The following is a 21198-nucleotide window of genomic DNA, read 5'->3' on the forward strand; positions in this document are numbered from 1 at the left end:
AAACATCAGCACGTAAGTACGTGCATGCAATAAGCCGTTTTATGCTTAAAGCTGGAATTTAGCTCCATTTAATCATGTAGCACAGTCGTCATTGTATATTGTTGAGGAGTGATAAGTTCATAACTGTCATATGCGCATTGCTGAAAGAAAACGTTGTTAAGGGTACGTCGTGCTATCTGCGAAGCTCCAAATCTACAGTACTTATGCCTACCGTCGATTTGATCTGGGAATTTGGGCCTAAACGCCAGCGAGCAAGTTTGCGAACTGCACGGCAAAGAAAGTTGATTGCGAGATACATGTAATGTGTTTTGCGTGAAGAAAGCCTGATCGGAATCCGCTATGGGAACAGTTTGGCGTGTATGCAAAACTAAGAAAAGGGCGGGTCGAGAATCAATCAGGAAGGTTCAAGCGCCTTTTTACGAGACTGCGCAATTCCGCAAAAGAAATTGATGGTTCGATTCGGTTACCGGTACAGTGGCGGTGAGGCGGTGATCAATTATCTTGCATTCAATGTGATCGAAGCTGGAGCCTGGAAGCCTGGAATCCTGGATCCAGGCAAACCGAAAGGCCTTGTAAATGAAAGAGCCAGACGGAGACAGGAGGTACTTACAGTACGTACTCGGACAAAGCGATTTCCAGACAGCGGATTGTATGCTACGCTACCATTCGTTACCTATTTGCGTTTGTGCAGCAATAGTTAGGTTTAAAGTGCCTATCGCCATCCGAAGTCTGTATGTATTGCGAAAGTGGATCCTAGATGATGGATCGGTTGGTTCAGATGAAGGTTTGGTTGTGGCGTGAGGGGCCTGATGCATTATTTCTTCAACAAGCTAGATTAATATCCGGCAGCAAAACCCACCCTTCAAGTGACTCTAAAGCTTAAAGCCTCATTGCATGATCACATCAAAATGGTTCTGTGAACGGGTATGAATGGCGTCAGCGTCCGTGAATAGGAATGAAGATGCGCATTTCCCGGCAAGACGCACCACGGGAATCTGTGAAAGCTTGATAGGACGCAATGTCGTCGTTGCGATCGAGCAACATGAAAAGCGATACGCCACTTCTGGGAGCGGGAAATCGAATCAAGGAGCGTCCTATCATCCCATGCCGGCTATGGCGAATCGGCGTCGGCGATCGGCAGTGCTGGGATTACATCTAATACTCTTTCAGCACTAATCCCTGGTCTGAGAGCCAGCAACACGGTGCAATTTTCGTCCCATTCCTGTTATCATGGCTTTGGATATTGAGCTGAGATGAGTATCCTGCAGCTAGAATGGAGTCAATTGAGCAACAAGCCTTTGCAAGTTGAGTCGTGGGCGCTGCTCTAAGATTAGCATCGAACCGTTGCAAATCGAGTCCAGCCATCGTCGCTAAGTCGAAAATGCTGCTGGTAATTAACAATATTGTGATAGGTGCAGCAAGGCGAATAACCACGGACATAAAATGTGCGCATATGTGCCACACGATATTCAACAGAATGGGTGGCAGCGGGCAGGTGCTAAGCTGCTGCTGTGGAATGATTAAGAATTAGCGCTGCACGTTTGGTATTGGGTGCTTGCTTATTTGCAGTGAATCCGTAGAAACTTGATATCCGGGAGGAGTTATGGAGTTCACAGAAATGGTAAATATTGCTGTTGGGTCCTGGAAAGGGAATGATGTAGAGGTAGTTTGCTCGACCTTCGCAGGGAAGTGTATTCAATTCTGATTAGGATTCCATGAACCTTATCCATACCTTTCTTTATATAGTCTCATGATTCATTCATCCCGCCATCATTTATGCCTCTCTCTTTGTTTCACTCTTGTGAGCACACTTGTTGGTTTCAGGAGTGACTCATGTTTCTTTTTTAAACAAGATTTGCGGCAGGCAGCCTTTCCATCATGGAAAGGCACGTAACTACTAACTCAAAATTGAAGTTGAATCCTACTATTTTATCAAATTTTTATGGAGAAAATTGAACTAATAAAATAGTGGACATTCGATGCAACACAAGGTCCATTAGGACTTGATCCTCCCTGCAAATGTCAGGGGTGGTGATTTATTATTGATTTTGTGATGTCCATATTTTGGAAGCTGAAGTTCAACAAATACATGAATAAGGCGATACAATAACTGATCCTCATTGCAGTTTATAGAATATTGTCACGTGGACCGCAATAAGACTGAAGGTGTAGTCATCCTTCAATCTTGCATCCATCTTGGATTTCCTTGCTCCCTCGCATCGATAACATGCATTACACGAGAGGAATGTTGTAAGAATTCATATTGAAAACAAGAAATTTTGAATGGACGAGTGACTGACATTATTTATATTATAATATATAATATATAATTATCATAACCACACAGTGTGGACGGGGAGGGAGTGCACTTCCTTCCCCAAAGAGTTATAATCTGAGGGAAACGGGCCTCTCTGGGTGCGAGATAATGTCGAGAATATAAACATCGAGAATATTAGCATCAAGGATAAGTCTCGCGAATGGATAAGAAACTAGCATATTACCTGAATGTCAATAGTCATAATCATAGTTGAATGCCGAGAGATAATATCTTGAAAACTTGCCAATCATGAGCCTGAGAGGATCTGCGTGTGTTCTTGAGCGAGATGATTCCAACATTCTCAGATCGCTTAGTAGACTCTGGACAACACAAAAAGAAAACTATCATTAGAGGAAGTCCGAAGTAGACCATGTAACATTCTCACTCTCCGCTTAGCCAATGTTACATGCCTCTCCAACCTCAGGACAATGGGAGTTTGAACACTATAGTAAATCGAGCTTTTATGCTTGTGAGAGTAGAGCATAAGGTCATCGTGAGGCTCTCCAAAGCTTCACATGCCAAGGCTATGCCACGCTGGGCTTCATCTCTTCAAGGCCCTTGCTATGCTTATGTGCTAGTATCTGCTTAAACACAAATCCATCTTGGCTCCTTGCAATTGCTTAACACCAAATTTTAAAGGCTGAATGGCTTCTAACAACCTTACCGCAATGTCTCCACTGTAGTTAACATGACACACAGAGTGATAGACAGATCAATCACCATCATTTCCATAGAGCTCTAATCATTCAATTGTCTTGCAACCTCAAATCTATAAACAAAAAATACCAAACGCACATCGACTGGGAGAGAATCTTACCTTGAAATCTTGGTAAAAGACACTACAAGCAACCGGACCTATCCACTATTGCTTGAAGACATAGACAATGTTGATAATCATGTGCTTGTTACGAATTATATAGATTTATGACAAAAGCACGTCTATGCTTTTCTGCCATCCTTTTGATAAAAAGCTTAACTATGCTTTTGCACCTTGCTTCTGCAATCATAGCCTGATAACTTTGTGGATGAATCTACCGATTGCTTGAGTCCTTTTGAGATCAATTGCATTGGAAAAATCAATCAAAAACTTGAGAACATAGAGACCATCAAGAAACGCTCTGATATCATGTTGAAGGAGTGAATGAAAACATACAAAATCACTCCAGATTCATACTTCGTTAAGAGAATAAAGAGAAAGTAGCTCCAAGCTCCTACCGAATCCATGGCATGAAGGGACATTCAAGAAAAGTGATTATCAACTTACAATAACATGATGCCATCCATGATACTCAACTTCAGCCAGTCGGCCAGTATTTCAGCTTTTGCACTACATGTGCATTGTTTGCCACATCCTTCTTGCAATCTTCTCTGCATTGACAAAACCATGACAATGGTTTCATGTCCTTCATGTTGGACTCATCCAAGAATCGCTCTTAGTCAACACTTTTTGTGAGGCATGTCCTTTTTTATGGTTTGCTCCTATAGGACCTTATTCCCCTTTGGTCTAGTATCGAAAGTTGGACTTGATTTGGCTAAGAGAGATTCCTTTCATTCCTTTTGTATGTCTGTCATGGGCCTTGCTAATGTGCCGAGTGTCCTATGCCTCTGTTTCTTGTGTAAGCTCCATCACTATGGCTATGGCATCTGTTGCTCCCACATTAAGGTTGTCACCGTCGCACGAATGACCCGCTCAACGATCTGTAGTCAAACTTTCTCACCTACTCTCATCTTATCCAAGTCCCCTTTTCTCTCTATCTACCATTCTTTTCAAATCAAACTCACATCTAGCATCGCAGAGACCCGTTGTCGCCACTCAATATTGGTTTGCCTTTTTAGAGCGGCTTGCATGACAGCATTGTTAGTCATTGATCTTCCCTCGAAAATCTTTTTGGATGTTGCAAAATCACACTTGTTCACTAATGAGAATTGGAAATTCTAAGATGTCTATCACCTACAAGCATTAGCCATTAGCAATGCTCGGTCCAAAAATTGGAACCAATTTTCTGCGCGGACTGAAATTAAGAGGTGGTAGCAGTAACGCCAAAATGCCTACCTTGGAGGAGTATGGGACTCATTTAACAAAGCTAGTGGAGGAAGGTAAGATCCTATTGTGGGCAGGCAACCTCAAAATCCATATTGAGTGTGTTACTCAGATTCTCGATTGATTGACTAGGCATTCTCAAGCTTGGTGGGATTGCCATCATCTAGCATAAAAGACCTGTTAATTCTCTTGTAGTCTTCAAGAGGTTACTTTTGAGACTCTTTAAATTATAATCACATGAAGTACCCTTGCACTACACATGTGACCCCTCATAATTTCAGGTTGACCTTTGGGAGTCACCACTTACATTGTGCAAGCCCTTGCAGTAGCTGAAAGAGGAGTCATCGGAATAATTGCTTGAGTCTTAGAGGTACATGTAGATGACTTCTAAGAATATCTATCGGAAGAATTCTATACGCCACTACTTTGAGAGTCCAACAACCACTATGAGGTTTGCTAAAGAATTGTGTGGTGGGTAAGGAGGATAAGGAAGTCAAAGTGCCATGAGCATCAGAATGAATCCATTGCAGAAGAGAGAGTCAGCAAAATAGACTCTGAGTTCACTTGCTTCCTTAGTGAGGATAAAAAATCAATCCACACACAAAAATCAAAACACACAAAAAAAAAACACCATTCACACCATTAGATCTCTTCAACATCAATGTCTAAGATTGTGACAAGTGGCTTGATGAGAGCTCACAAAGAGGAAACTTCCCTCTAGGCTGCCTGCCGTAAAAATTAAAAAAAATTAAACAGCCAATTTTTATTAAAAGGGGAGGTCAATCCCCTTTAAAAAGGCCTTTGCAAAATTTGGCCAAACTAGGGGTGAGAGCCCGGGGCCTATGTTGCATACAACCATACCTATCCTACCCCAAATGTCACCTCAACCGAGAGGATGGCATGATTGACGACTGGATCTGATCCGTCGAGAAGCTTTCCAAAATCTCTCAAGTACACTTTCATGAACACAAGAATAGCCGTGACCCTAAAACCTGCTTGAACTCCATGTTTGAAGACCATCCTAATCCTAATCTCCCAAACCCCTAGAATCACTACTGCCCTCAGATACGGCCAGCAAGCTGGAGGGCAATTTGACACACTCCCCTAACACCGAGAGTCTCCACTACGACCCAATAGGAAACCTTGCCATCAAACCCGAGCCTTTGATTGCTGCTTCCAACTGTTTCCATACTTCCCTAACAGTTGGGCCCTTCCAGCATAGGTGCATTATGTCTTCACAGGTGCTTCCACATAAGGCACAACCCAGATTGACCAGCATCTATCTCGCCAGCTTAGCTCTCACTAACAACCACTAATTCAAGGTTTTCTAGAGAATGAACTTTGCCTTTCCCATCTTGTAGTCCTTCCAAATCTCTGTCAGCCTCTTCTTCCACCAAGCAGCCCCTCGCTTGAGCCCCCACACTCTATTGAGCCTGATCGCCATCCACTCCTGCTGTAATAGGCATCTACTGATGATCCTGGTTGTTACACTATGGAGCAACGTTTGGTCCATTAGGGGAGAATTAGGGTCTCGAAAGGGCCTCATAAGGAATGGATTAAGAAATGGATTAGCCCTAATGAAAGTGCCAAGGTAGGTCCCAAAAAGTCCTAACCGGGGCTCACCTAGGTGGGTTAAGTCCAAAAGTGATCCCATCTCTTACACCTCTTACACAACTCTTACTCCTAGGTGGGAACCAAAAAATTCAAAATTCAAAATTTGAATTTTGAATTCCCTCCCTCCTTCTCTCTCCTCCCTCCCTCCCTCCCCCTCCTCCCTCCCCCTCCCTCACTCCCCCTCCTCACTCCCTCCTCCCCCTCCCTCCTCCTCCCCCACCCTCCCTCCCTCCTCCCCCTCCCCTCTCCTCCCCTCCCCCTCCCCCTCCTCACTCCCTCCTCCTTCCTCCTCCTCCCCCTCCCTCCCTCCCTCCTCCATGCTTGCTCCTCCTACCCTCCCCCTCCCTCCTTCCTCCACACCTGCTCCACCTTCCCTCCCCCTCCCTCCTCCTCCACCGCTGCTCCTCCTCCCCCCTCTCTCCTGCTCCTCCCTCCTCCTTCCCTCCTCCTCCATGCGTACTCCTCCTCACCCTCCACACCTGCTGGCCTGCCCCCCTTTCCTCCTCTTTAACTACTGGTCCTCCCTCCCCCATCCCTCCTCCTACTCGCCCTGCCTCTTCCTGTGTGCTGCTCCTTCAAGCCTACATCTACATACCTTCTCTACACTCCTTTAGTCATGGCACTATGACATGAAGTTGGGGGTGATAAACTTCACGCACCTCTTCACTGTGAAAAGAGGGACAGAAGTAAGGAGTCTCACTTGCAGCTTTCTCACATACACAATGGGGGAATACACACAAAGGTGGAGGCTGAAAACGGTTTTCCTCTTCTTAGTTGTGAAAGCAAAAAAGAACTCTCTCTAAGTACAAAAGAATAGGTGAACCCTATCTGTGGGTCTCAAACCAAACTGTGCTAACCTAGGTGGCATACTAACTGAGCCACTAACTAGAGTACATAAAGATAGCTGTCATCCAGCTATTATTCATGGGTGATGAACCAACTGCATCTGCAGCTAACAAGTCGGTGACATAAATGCACAATGGTCACCCTAGCATATCACGAGTGGAGCTCGATATCTCAACACTCCCCCTCGAGCTCAATCCCAATTCCTGTACACCAAGTAGGTCTCTGAACTTGCGCAGCTGCTCTACACCCAATGCCTTCATGAATATGTTAGCTACCTAATCCTTTGTGCTGACATAAACTAGATCAATAAAACCTACTAGAACCTTCTCCTGCACATAGTGATAATGCACCTCAATGTGCTTCGTTCTAGCATGATAGACTGGGTTATTTGCCATGTATACTGCTCATGTTGTCATAATAAATGACAACTGGACCATCTGTAGACTAATGCATATCATAAAGTAGCTTATGCAACCAAGCTACCTCACATGCAGCCATTGTTGCACCCCTACTTAGCCTCTGTGCTCGACAAGGCAACTGTAGGCTGTTTCTTGCTACTCTAAGTGACTACAACACTCCCAAAAGAGAACACATATCCACTGGTAGATTGTCTATTAGAAATACTACTAGCCCAATTAGCATCAGTGTATCCATGCAACTGTATCTACACCCATCTCATAAAATAGTCCATACTACAGTGCGGACTTCACATACCTCAGTATATGTCTAGCCGCATCCAAATGCGGTTTCCTTGGAGCTTGCATAAACTGACTGAAAGAAAAAAAAGGGAAGAGAGACTCAAGAGAGGGAATACGAAGTGATCTACAAGCACAAGGGAGAAGAAGAGCTTTCATAAATAAAAGAGGGAGCGGAAGCTCCAAGACTACTCATAGAGAGAGAATAAACTAGAGAGAGATGGACTCAAGAGTCTACATAAGAGAATATCTACAAGAGGGAGAGAAGGCTCATGGAAAATGCTTGAGGAGACTAGAGCTACAACAACATGAGGCTTAATGGTGGAAGATATGATGAACAAGGGAGAGGAGGGCTCCTTTTATAGAGATTTTATCACCCTCTTTCACCCATTTACAATTGCTACCCGTAGATTTCTTTCCCCGTTAATCACATAAGCCCGTATGTCATCCATGTCCTTTTTTGCTACTCTTGCCATGTGTCCAAGACTCTTAAAATATTAAGAAAGTCAAGAGTCTTCCCACATGGAGCCCATAGGGACCCTCTCTTTTCCATATGTCCACATCCTCCTTATTTCACATGGGAATTCTAGAAGGATTCCTCTTGACTCCACACTCCTCCACATGCCTTCCACACACTTGGCATGTGGCCTCTTATATTATTGGAACACATGGACATGAGCCCACCTCTTTATATGACTCACTCTTCCTATTTTCTAAAAACCCCATAATATCCCATATACAAATAACTCTCACCCCATACCAAGGTATTTATCATTCATACACATGGTACTTACAATGATCCATTCCACTCATCCTCTCAATCCCATAGCATATCTTAGAAAATAGAAATAAGTGAGAGCCGCTAGGCTATCACTTAATACTCAAACTCTTATCAAACATAGAAGAAAACAATACCAATGCCAAAAAAAAAAAATCAATTTTTGGCATCACAGCACCATTCAAGGACGTCTCCAACAAGTACCAGGTTCACTTAGAGTTGGAGGCTGAATATGCAAGCACACTGTCTAGGATTGAGGGGAGCTTCCAAAATCCACAATCTTCATTTGCAAGGAAAGAAGCATCTCGACCTTTGGGTAGAAGGATCCTTGTATCCTTTAGATCTTGCCAACCAAAAGAGCCCTCATTTCCATACAATGCATGAGCTAGTTCGGTTTGTTGGAAATTGACATGTGGGGTTGCTTGGTTATTGCAACTAGTTAAATAATGCTCAGTCAATGGCTATGCAAGCAAGCAAGATGTGGAGAGCCCAAGCAGAGATGCTAGCACATTTAGGAAATAGTACCATTGTTGCAATGCATAACTCTATGAAGGATCTTCAAAGGAAGAGCCAAGATCTTCATGAGATAAAGCCAAAGCATTGGACTTGGAGGGAAATGCATTGGACTTGGAGTGACATAAATTAGAAGAGTCACTCTGTAAGCTAGCTGAGTCCAAAAAAGGCTTGGAAAGATCTATATACAATCAAGTTCGACAAGCCGTAGAGAAGGAATGAGAGAAGGTAGAAGAACAAGTGCAAAAGATGAAAGAAACACATTTGGGATTGAAGGAGAGGAAAAGAAGGTACTTACATAACATGGATGCATTGGCACTCACTGGTGGTGCTAGAAAGAGGAGAGTCTAGGCTACAAGGTTGGTTATCAAATGTTCCAATGAGATTACACTCTTTTGTGCTACACTGTTTGTGACTAAGTTTTTATTATGTTCTTCTTTAGGAACTTCATGGAAGATGTGATGGGAAGAATGGATGGGGATGATATTGACTGTTCATATGCTCTAGCTAGTTTATTGAAGTCAAGCGATGTCATTGGGATACTAAGGGACCCAAGACACAAGTGCCTACATGTGCAAGTTGCTGAAGAGGTGATGAAGGACTTGAAGGATGTTGTGGATGCAAAGGAGATGCTTGCAGCTTGTGATACTGCTGATGTAAGTCATGAAGCTTGCACATCTATTTTCAAAAATTTCAAGTCTACTATTTTGGGAAAGTATAAGAAGTCTACAGTGCCCCTACCCACACCTTGGTATGTGAGATGTGCATGGCGAGAAACAAACCAATGTGCAAGACAAATGCTTGGAGGGTACCATTGCGTAAGGGGCACAATGACTTGGAAGTGTAAAAAGAAATCTGGCTTGCAAACCTTTGAGATGAATGCTTTCAATAATGTCTACTTAGATGTTGAGAAACTACAACAAGCAATGGTCAAATTCTATGGCATGAGAGAAGATGGTAAGAGGAAATCCATTATAGCATTGCACTTTACTAAGTTCATTTCCTATATCATGTTTATTCTAAGAATTTTCTCTTTTGTTATACAGATTGCAATGCAAAGCTCATATTTGTCATCAAAATGGATGAAGCTCAATTGATGAAAGAACACAAGTTAGAGAGAGTCAGCATCTACATTATGAATAAAGCCTTAGCCTTTGTTCAAGGGGAGGAAGAAGTGAGGAAGAAGTAGAGCAAGATTTCTCAATGCAATCAGAGAAAGATATATGGTGGCTTGTAGCATTTGAGACTCCAAAAGAGTGCCATGAGACATTGAAGTGGGTTCTAGATAGAATAGGAATCCCATCGATGATCTGAAGACAAGAGGAAGGGAAAACATTGACAGTCGATGGCCATGGAACCTTTCAAGTTGAATGGCATCTTGCTGGTGATTTGAAAACCCTCAAGTGCTTGCATGGTTGTGATACAGGGGCAAATGCAATGAACACATGCCTTTAGTGCATGTGTTTGCAATGGAGTCGCAATGTAAGCAAAAGGCTGGCTTACAATGGGAGAATGTCATTCTATCTTGTAGCCAAACACAAGCTCCCAATCATGACAAGAAGGATCCAAAGTGGGATCCCATATTGCCCATCCCACTTGAGAGAGTACACATATGTACTTTACATGTAGAACTACGTGTACTTGATAAGTTGTTGTATTTGCATTTTGTTTATGCTTGGAATTTAATTCCGCAAGAAGTATCCACACGGTGCATTGCAGAAGCTGAGAAGTTGCTGTCAGACATGGGATTCCATGGAGGACATGTCAAACTTAAGGAGGATAAGAAAATGACTAGGGCAACATAGAATCTTCCTGCAGAAGTGTCCATGGATGGAGGGAAGGCAAGGAGATTACCACAATCTCGACAAAGACAAACATACATTATCTCAAAGTAGTTTGGGTTGGGAATACTAGAAAGCATTGTGTGAATGCAGACCAATAAGGCTTCTCATCCCCAAGTAGCAACTTTGAGAGCTAAAGTATGGACAAAGGTAGATGCATTGATAAAATTGCTTTGCCAGGTTTAAATCGACAAGATGTATTATGAAAGGCTCAGGATGGCTGTGAAAGAGTTTATGCAATTAATGGTGAAAGCATGGGGGAGTCGCACATTACGCATTACATGGTAATCTTGGCACCATCGTAATATTTAGCACTTGCTTTATAAACAATTTTTGTTTTACTGAAATGATTCTCATCATGTTTACAACATATTCTCTATGCACACGGACCATGATTTATAGAAAATTGGGATCCTTTGTCCATTTGCAATACACAAGGCATGGTGATGGTGTCACTTGTAGCAATGCATTGCATGAGATGTTCGACTGGTTTTTTAGATGTTTACTAGGAAGGACTTTGAACTCTGAAAAGGCAATCAAAACTTGCAAAAGCAGTTCAAATTGTATCAAAGAATAGAAGGCATAATGCTTGGAAAGCATCCATAGGGATTTGAGGAATCGCATGTTGGTTGCAAGCTAGAGTGAGAGAAGGAAGTAGATGGGTCCAACCACCAATAGAAGCTATGGTGTAATTGTATACAAATATGAAATAAATATATTGCGTATTGTAACCACAATTTGTGTACTCACTCTTTAATATCTTGCTTATTTTTAACCACAATTTATAAAGCCTCCACCAAGAGTTAGGAAGCCATGCAGAGCAACAAAGCCAAGAGCGCGGGCCCTAAGGGAGATTAGGCAAATGTAGAAGACCACCGACAACTTGATCCCGCATGCTCCCTTCCAACGTGTGGTATGGGAGATAGCACAGGGATACAAGGACGATGTGCGATTCAGCACAAGAGCTATGGGGGTCCTCCAGGAGGCTGCGGAGCAAGTGACCACTGCTCTGTTCAAGGATGCCAACTTGTGTGCCATCCATGCAAAGCACGTCATGATCATGGACAAGGACATGGCTGAGGAAAAGCGGCTACGGAGTGACCGAAGTTTGAAGCCCTAGATTCTCTTGCAACCCACTCTTAGGACTTAGACCACCCCCTGCCCTTGAAGGCACTATCTTGTATCTAAGGCCCAAGGGCCAATATTTTTTAATAAAATATATCGACATTCTCTACACTATCGCATTGTTGTGTATTTTCCATTTCTATGACTACAGTAACAAATTATTTTAATGTAAGTTTTGAATCCTGTCAAATCCTAAAGGAATTTCACCATCGTGCAGAAGGGAAAAGTGTCCAACACATCACTAGGACCCTAGAAAGCCCAAAACCCACCATGGCACGAATTTGGGCATTCTGGAAAGTTCTCAATGCTTGAATTCGCACTGTGGCAGGTTACTTTCCAAAATGCCCAAATTTGCACTGTGGCGGGTTTTGGGCTTTTTGGGGTCCTGGCGACGTGTCGGACACTTTTTCCTTCTATGCGACGGTGAAATTCCTTCAGGATTTGACAAAAATAAACTTTTGATACCCAGAATTGGTGAAAATGATACTAAATTGGCTAGAAATGTATTAAATTACCACAATTAAAATAATGGAGAAAAATATATCATCGAAGACTTAAACAAAATACAATGGAATTCATGACGAGCAATGATAACTTAAAACAAATAATAAAGACATGTAGTCATGTATCCATTGAAATATCCATTTAATTATATGTTTATATATACAAAAGGCCTCACATGCTATCTTTCTTCTTGGCTAGTTTGAGTACATCGAGAATAGGGGTCTTTGAATCCCCTAGTGGATTCCTAGATATAAATCTAGCCACAACAGCACTAACATCCTCCTCTCCTACTGCCAAAGACATAGCCATTGCCATCAATGCCCTTGCATGAATGTTCGATCCAAAGGCATTGTTAACAACTAGACGGTGTACCAAAATGACTTTGTCGGCATTTCGAGTAATGTTGGAGCATCCGATAGCATGCAACAATGCCTTGCACTTTAGCAGCTTTGAAGGATCTCGAGGAGAAAATGTGTTGTGAAAGACCACGATATGCTCTATGACTTTGCCAAGATAATGGGCCAAAGATGATCTCACCCAAATGCGCTGTGAACATTACCCCATCGAGATGAGAATTCATCAAGCTCAAATGCATCCTGCAACAATTCAACAAACATTAGAAGACCGACAAAACAAATTATGCTGAAAGAACATCAAAATAAAAAATATTGTTCGAACTTACCACTATAGCATCATCGGCTTCTATCCCTTCCTCATTTGCAATGATGATGGAGCCAGGTGCTGTGTGATGTTCCAATTGGGAGGTGGATGCTTTCTCCTGACCTATGTTGGAGGTGGAAGCTTCTACATGAGAGGGTTCTGCATTGTATACGGACATGTCTGCATCTCTCATTGAAACCAGCGTCGTTAAGAGAAAGTCTTCCATTGTTTGGTATTCAATACCTAAAACGCCAGGATCTTTGACACTTGTGTCAACATCGAAACCCGATAGGACTCCGAGTGCCTCATCCTCTTGTAGTCCAAAAAGAATCTCTATGTCATGGAGGAATATGTACTCTTCTCCATCGATGATGAGGGGGGACAAGGACCATAATTTTGAGTCTGGGTCAGCGGTCTCTGATGTAGATTCTTGCTCTACTGGGGCTCTTGAAGTAGGCTCAATGCTTGAGTTGCTTCCATCTCCTTTGTTGGATCATCAAGACTCTCTTCCATGTAGATGTCTGAGTCTAGTCTAGGGACGAGACCAGATCAGTAGTTCTACTAGAGGGGGTTCTAGATGATGAGGCTTCTTCCTCTAAATTTCCTTCTTGGAGAGGGAAGATGAATGTCATCTCCCACGAAAGGAATTTGGTGCCTATATTTTCTGTGATCCCCACGTGTAGGATGTCTTGAACTTCAACTATCCTAAACCCTTCGTCGTAAGGTTGTCACAAAAGTGGGCCAAGCGCTTTACAAACTTGGGTTCCTCTATGAACATATACTTTATGTAATCTATGGGAACCCATCTCTTTGAAGAGTGGTCAAGTGTATAGGCACAATTTTGAGAAATTATCTTGCATGTAAAGGATGAGATCTGAGAAGTCATCCTTGGCTCGCATATATGTGCTTAGGACATCTAAAGTCCTATCAAACACTAAAAATAGCTCTTCCTCACGATGTGCAAATGTAGTTCGTGAGATGAAGTCATGGAATGTAGCTGAATCCATGGCAAATAGCAGAACTTGATGGAGGGAGTAACTTCTGAGGACGGGAGTTTTTATGGATCTCTAAATGTGAAAGTGAGAGTGTGATGTAAAAAGGGCTCTTATTCCTTAATATATATCAAAACCCTAAAAATTAAAATTAATCATAAAATCTGCAAATTTTTTGAAAAACATTATCATGAACTGAAAGGAGAAAACATAAAAAAAAATAACATTTTAATTTAATTGTCCATCATCTTTTGAAGCAATAACTAGGATTTGATAGACAAAAAATTAAATGCTACACTAGTCAAACACATTGTTAGCAATCTTCAAAGTTGCAAGAGGAATGAAATTGGCACTATGCATGGACTTCTCCACATGGCAGATGATCTTACCACCATTTAAGGTAAAGTAGAAGGACTCTGACATGCCGTTCTCCATGACCAATAGGTGTTCTCGCACATCTCTTAGAGTCCATTGTGATGTGACATTCACATTCTTGACATCTCCCTCTTCAACATCAATAGACAAACTTACCCCCATATTATCTTCATCATTAGAGTCTAGGGAAGCCACTGGCCATTTGTTTTCATCTACACGCTTGCAGGACCACATAATTTTTGTTCTATGCATATGTATATCCTGAAATAAAGAAGCAAAAATGTGTAGAGGCATAAACCAAGATAACCTTGCCCATTTGGATCCAAATGTAAACTTCATGGCCATGCCCACATCCTTTGCAATCTTTTCCTTATATGATTGCAATGTCCTTAAGTCCACATTGTTGTAATCCATGTCTTGAAGTTGTGGTGGTGCAATGGTTTGTAGATGGCCATAGCTTGATGATGTCATTGGAGTGATGTATGTTGCATTATACCAATACACATTCTTCATTAACTTTGGAGGGTGGAAGTTTCTATGGCTCTCTAAATGTGAAAGCGAGAATGTGATGTAAAAATGGCTCTTACCCCTTTATATATATCAAAACCCTAAAAATTAAAACTAATCATAAAATCATCAAATTTTTTGAAAAGAATTTACCATGAATTGAAAAAAGAAAACATCAAAAGAAATAACATTTCAATTTAATTGTCCATAATCTTTTGAAAAAATAACTAGGATTTGACAAAAAATTGAATGCTGCACTAGTCAAAGACATTGTTAACAATCTTCAAAGTTGTAGGAGGAATGAAATTGGCACTATGCATGCACTTCTCCACACGGCAGATCTTACCACCATTTAAGGTAAAGTGGAAGGACTCTGACATGCCATTCTCCATGACCAATAGGTCTTCTCGCACATCCCTTAGAGTCCATTGCGATGTGACATTCGCATTCTTGACATCTCCCTCTTCAACATCAATAGAAAAACTAACCCCATATTGTCTTCATCATTAGAGTCTAGGGGAAGCCATTGGCCATATGTTTTCTTCCAACGCTTGTACTGAAAAGCTAAATACATCATTTGGCATGACAAATGGTATCTAATAACCACATTGTCTTTACATGCATGGCATTGAAACACATCACCCTTTTGGTCACTAGACATGGTTCCCCAATTCATCCCAAGTAAATCTTTAAGAGCATTTTCATCTACATGCTTGCAGGACCACATTGTTTTTCTTCTATGCATATGTATATTTTGAAACAAAGAAGCAAAAATGTGAAGAGGCATAAACCAAGATAACCTTGCCCATTTGGATCCAAATGTAAACTTCATGGCCATGCCCACATCCTTTGCAATCTTGGCCCGATTGTAATGTCCTCAAGTCCACATTACTGCAATCCATGTATTGAAGTTGTGGCGGTGCAATGGTTTGCAGACAGCCATGGCTTGATGATGTCATTGGAGTGATGTATGTTGCATTATACCAATACACATTCTTCATTTGCAAGGAGGCCAACTTCTACCCTGCATGCATTTGCTGACCTAAATCCTCATGAATCGCAGCAGTGAACTTGCCTATGATTCAACCGGTTCCCACTCCTCGAAGTCCAAAGGGAAAACATCTACCACCATGAATAAGAGCTCTTAGAAACCAAACACAAAATTTCCAAATGGGCTCATTACACTTACAGCTGAAAAAGGTACATAGATAGAAAGGCTCATAGTGTGATGGTATCCTAGATTGATTGAATGATGGAGGAAACTGCATATCTTTTCCCATGTAGACATGTTGCACTTTTGCAAGCCATCCTTTCTTACCAAACTTGAACTTCAAGATGTGCCCCTTCCACTCATGCAAGATATCACCTCTCTTGCTCGTGGGAAGCTAATGTGGACCTTTGGATGATCCTTTCATCACTCTCCAGTCATTTAAGCTGTAGGTGCAAGGGATCCACTCATCCAATGCATTTATGGTGTTGTGGAAGACACAAGAGGTCACAACATTGCATGATCTTATAGCCTTGCTCCTCACCACACTTGTAGAGGTTGTAACAGCAAGAATGGGACTCCTACATAGGGCAATGCAGCTCCAACAGAGGCACAAAAGAGGGAGAATGAGAGGGACTGAGCAACAGCAACAACAGAGGCACGGGAGAGGGACAAAGCAACTCCAATAGAGGCACAAAAGAGGGAGATGGAGAAGGACAGATCAGCACCAACAGAGGCATAGGAGAGAGAGAGAGAGAGGGGAGAGGGACAGATAGAGAGGGGGACAGGGGGGAAGTACACAACAAATGGGGGAGAGAGAGAGAGAGAGAGAGAGAGAGAGAGAGAGGAGCTACAACAAGCAAGCCAGAGTAGGAGGGAGCAAAGAAAGAGGGGAAAGAGGGAAAATGCATAGGAGGCAATTTGAAAATGGAGGGAATTGGTAGGCTGGACCAAAATAAAGAGGGAGGGGAAAATAAAAATCCACCACAAGGGGCCAACCATCTCATTGAAGGTAGATTTGGGCTCATGTGGGGGAGGTACACTTGGTAGGAGGGTCAAAGTTTTCAAGGGTACTTAGCTTTGTATAATGCCTTTGTAAATGCACTTCGAGGTCAAGGCATTAAGAACCCTCTATTGCTGAGACCAATATATTTTAGAAATGCAAGGAAAGAAATAAATTCTACTGTTCAAGATTTGTTGGGTGGATTTATACACATCTCAAAAAGTAGGACATTGGAAGGCACAAACAAGACAAATGTCCAACATAGCAAAAAGAAAGGAGGACCAACTACCAAAGGGGCAAAGCAAGGACCAAGAACCTTTGAGTACATAGAGCATACTAATGTTTTTTTGGATGTACGTAGGGTCCAAGCTGCAATGGTGGAGTTTTACAACATGAAAGCATGGGGTATTTTAAAATTATATTGTTTAGAGAGCTTGAATTTTTAATGAAATCTTTTCTAATCATGTAAATCTTTAATCTTTTAGATTGTGAAGGAAAGTTAGTATTCGTTATCAAATTGGATGAGTGTGAGGTTTTAAAAGGCCATAAGTTGGAGAGGGTTAGTATTACTTTGATGAATAAAGCCCTCGGACATGCCAAAGATAAGGAAATTAGGGAAGATTTTAGTGTGCAATTGAAAAAGCACATTTGGTGGCTTGCCAAGGCTTGAGCTTCCTAAAGAGACACACTCACTCTTGAAATGGGTATTTGATAGATCTCCAATTCCAAGTGTCATAGATGCACAAACAAAAGGAGAGTTGCTTCAAGTTGAAGGGTTCGGATCATTTTAAAGTTGAATGGCACATGGCAAGAGATCTCAAGACATTGAAGTGTATGTTTGGAATGGAATTGAGTGCAAATGCGACATATCCATGTCTTTATTGTATGCACTCACACCAAACTCAAGGTAGTAACATAGGAATACATAGAGGGAAAGAGCAAGTAAAAAGAGGAGAAGGTAGTAACATCACAGATGATGAGGCTAACAAACAAATGTATTGGAGCAATGCAGTAATGAGATGCAATCAGGATGCTGCACCCAACAGAGATCAGAACGATAAAAGAGTGCATTTCTGTGTGTTACATGCAGAGATGTGGCTCATTGATAAATTGCTTTACTTGCACATTATATATGCATGGAACATGAAACCGGAGGAGAGAGTGGCATCATGTATAGCAAGGGTCGAAGCTTTACTCTCGAGCATGGGTCTACATGGGGGGAATGTAAAGCTAATCAAAGACACACAATTGTCAGGAAAATCAAGAAATCTTCCAAATAAAGTGTCCATGGGAGGCTCTAAGGCACAAAGGTTTTTGTCCAATCATGGAAAACCTCGATTAAATTTGCATTGGAATTATTGGAAAAAGTTATGTGATTGCACGACTGATTTGGAAGCTGATCCTCATGTCAAAACCTTGAGAATACATGTTTGGAAAGAATTGGATACTCTGGTAAAGATCTTGAGGAAGCCTTCCATAGACGATGATGATGTGCAACTATATAAAGTCATCATGAAAGAGTTCATTGATGCCATGGTAGATGGATGGAGTGAATCACATAGTACTCACTACATGGTGTGTCTAGTCTTTGCTATTTTGAAAATTTTAATTGCAATCAATTTATTCTTGTTTACCTTGTGTTTTTTCTATGTATGCAGCACATTATTTATGCTCATGGTCCATGGTTTCTTTGCCAATATGGTTTCTTGAATGCTTGGAGTGCCCAAGGGATGGAAAAATCTCATTATAGAGCTCAAGGTGCTTATTTCAAGAGTACTTGACATGGAGGGGGAATTAATGGAAGTAATGCTCTTCATGAGATGTTTGAGTGGTTCTATCATGGTATAGTCAGGTCCTCCTATGCAAGGAATAAAGCTTTGCAAACGGAGTTAGCCCAAGCACTTCGTCAAACTCAAACGAGTAAAATAAGGCATTCATGGATATCTTTGCAAGCTTCCCAAAAACATAGAAGTTGGATAGCAACCAGAAGTCATGTTGGAAAGCATTGGATCACTAAACCAAATGTACTTTGATGTTAATTAAAATTGCACTTCAATATTTCTTGTGGACATTTGATTAATTGGCTCTTGTTTTTAAAAAAAAGCATTGAATTTTGTACTTGTGGACCCAACAAGGGTGGGCGATGAGAAAAGGTTGGGGGAGCGATCTCACAGGAGTTCAAGGGAATTTCAAAAACCCCTGAAATAAAAATTTTTCCCCAAAACAAACACCCCTCCTCTTTACGTAATTTTTTCCTAAAGTTGAATTAGAAACCCAATGTTTTAATGAACTAAGTAAATTTTTTGATAAATATCACTTCTTTACAATGCATGTGGTAGACTAAAATTTTGTGAGGTTAACCCCTGAGGGGACGATGACAAATAGGGTGGGGGAGGAGGGGTAAAGTGGGAAGGGGGGGGGGGGGGCTAACTAATAATGATGCACAAAATAAATATACCCCTATATATATGCAAATACCTTCATTTTCTTAGTCCCACTAGTACTCTCTCATACTAGTACATTCCTTCCTACCATCACATTTCCCATAGTCCCACCATCACCGACATGGTAAGGACAAAGCAGATTGGAAGACCAGTTGATTCCACAACAAAGCTCCCAATCCCTCCCGATGTATACAATGCAATGATCGAAGAGACAAGAAAGAGGAGGCAGGAGGAGGAGGAGGAGGAGGAGAGGACAGAAACCAATGAGCAAACAAATGACAATGAAGGAGATCATGGGGAGCAATCCAATTTTCAGAGTCAGCCCGAGGCACTAAAGAGCCAGAAAGCTTTCCAGAAGAACAAGAGCGCAAAAGACGTAGATTGGAAGAATGGGCTAAAGGACAAGAAGATGCCAAGTAAATGCAAATTCAATTAGCTCAACAACAAAGGGCACAAATGGAGACCCAACAACGACGACCTGCATGGCAAAATGCTACTTAGGATTTTCCACATTCTAGACAGGGTGGAAAATATTTGCCAGAATTACATCATACAACAAAAGGAAAAGGCAAAGCTCGTAGTAGGTGAGGTGGAGGTGGAGGTGGAGGTGGAGTCCCTAGAAGACACCACAAAAAGCCCGAAAGGAAGGCGCTTCAAGAGATAAGAAAGTATCAAAGTAGCGTGAACCTTCTAATTCCAAGAGCTCCGTTCGCTCGTTTGGTGAAAGAGATTATGCAGTCTCATAGGGATGACTATTGTATTCAATCAGTCGCATTGGCCACCATACAATAAGTAGCAGAATTGGCGATCATAACTCTTCTTGAGGACACAAACATGTGTGCAATCCATGCCAAGAGGGTTACGATCATGGCAAAAGACATGTAGCTGGCAAGGCAAATCAAAGAAGACCCACAACTGAGGCCATAAATCAGATTTTATTTTGTACTATGGACACCAATTCTGGTTGTCAAAAGCAATTTTGTGCAAAGATGGTTGTGAATATTTTTTGTAATAGAATCCTTTGGAAACTATTTTTCTTGTGGATTTTCAACTTTGAGCTTTCATTTTTAAGTGGAATCTTGCAATGTATTATTTACTTCCATGTTTGATGTATGTACATAATGTAATTGATTGTTGATGGCAAATAATCATGGTAGAATGTAATTAGTCACTAGTATGTAATTAGTCAATAATCATGGTAGAATGTGATTAGACACTAGTATGTGATGGGGGATGCATCCCCCCAAAAAACAAAAACCAAAAAAAGCCCCCAAGGGTGTGATGGGTGTGTGTAAGTGATGGGGGATGCATCCACAAAAAAAAAAAACAAAAAAAAGCCATTGAGAGGCCTCTTGGGGGATTTTTTTTGTGTATTTCTTGGTATAGGCACTTTTTTTTTGTTTTTTTAAATGTATTTCTTGTGTGTGTGATGGGTGTATGTGTAAGTGATGGGGGATGCATCCCCCAATTTAAAAAAAACAAAAAAAGCCCCTAAGAGGACTTTGGGCTAGACGGGGTCCCCGTTTGGCCCAAAGTCATGCCTGCATGCACCTGGGCCTCTCAGGGGATTTTTTTTGTTTTTTTAAAATGTATTTCTTGGTATAGGGAATTTTTTGGTTCTTTTAAATGTATTTATTGTGTGTGTGATGGGTGTGTGTGTGTGTGTGTAAGTGATGGGGGATGCATCCCCCAATTTAAAAAAAATAAAAAATAGCCCCTAAGAGGCCCAGGTGCAACTTTGGGCCAGACGGGGACCCCGTCTAGCCCAAAGTCACACCTGCACACACCTAGGCCTCTCATGAGATATTTTTTGTTTTTTTTTGTTTTTGTTAAGCAAACATAAGATCGGTGGGCTCTTATAGTAGAATGGGCTCTTATTATCTAATTCCCCCTACTATATTTCTTGTGTGTGCATGTAAGTGATGGGGGATGCATCCCCCAGTAAAAAGAAAACA

This window comes from Dipteris shenzhenensis, chromosome 2, assembly GCF_047967505.1.
Source record: "Dipteris shenzhenensis isolate YYH24624 ecotype China chromosome 2, Dip_SZ_1.0, whole genome shotgun sequence".
NCBI lineage: Eukaryota > Viridiplantae > Streptophyta > Polypodiopsida > Gleicheniales > Dipteridaceae > Dipteris > Dipteris shenzhenensis.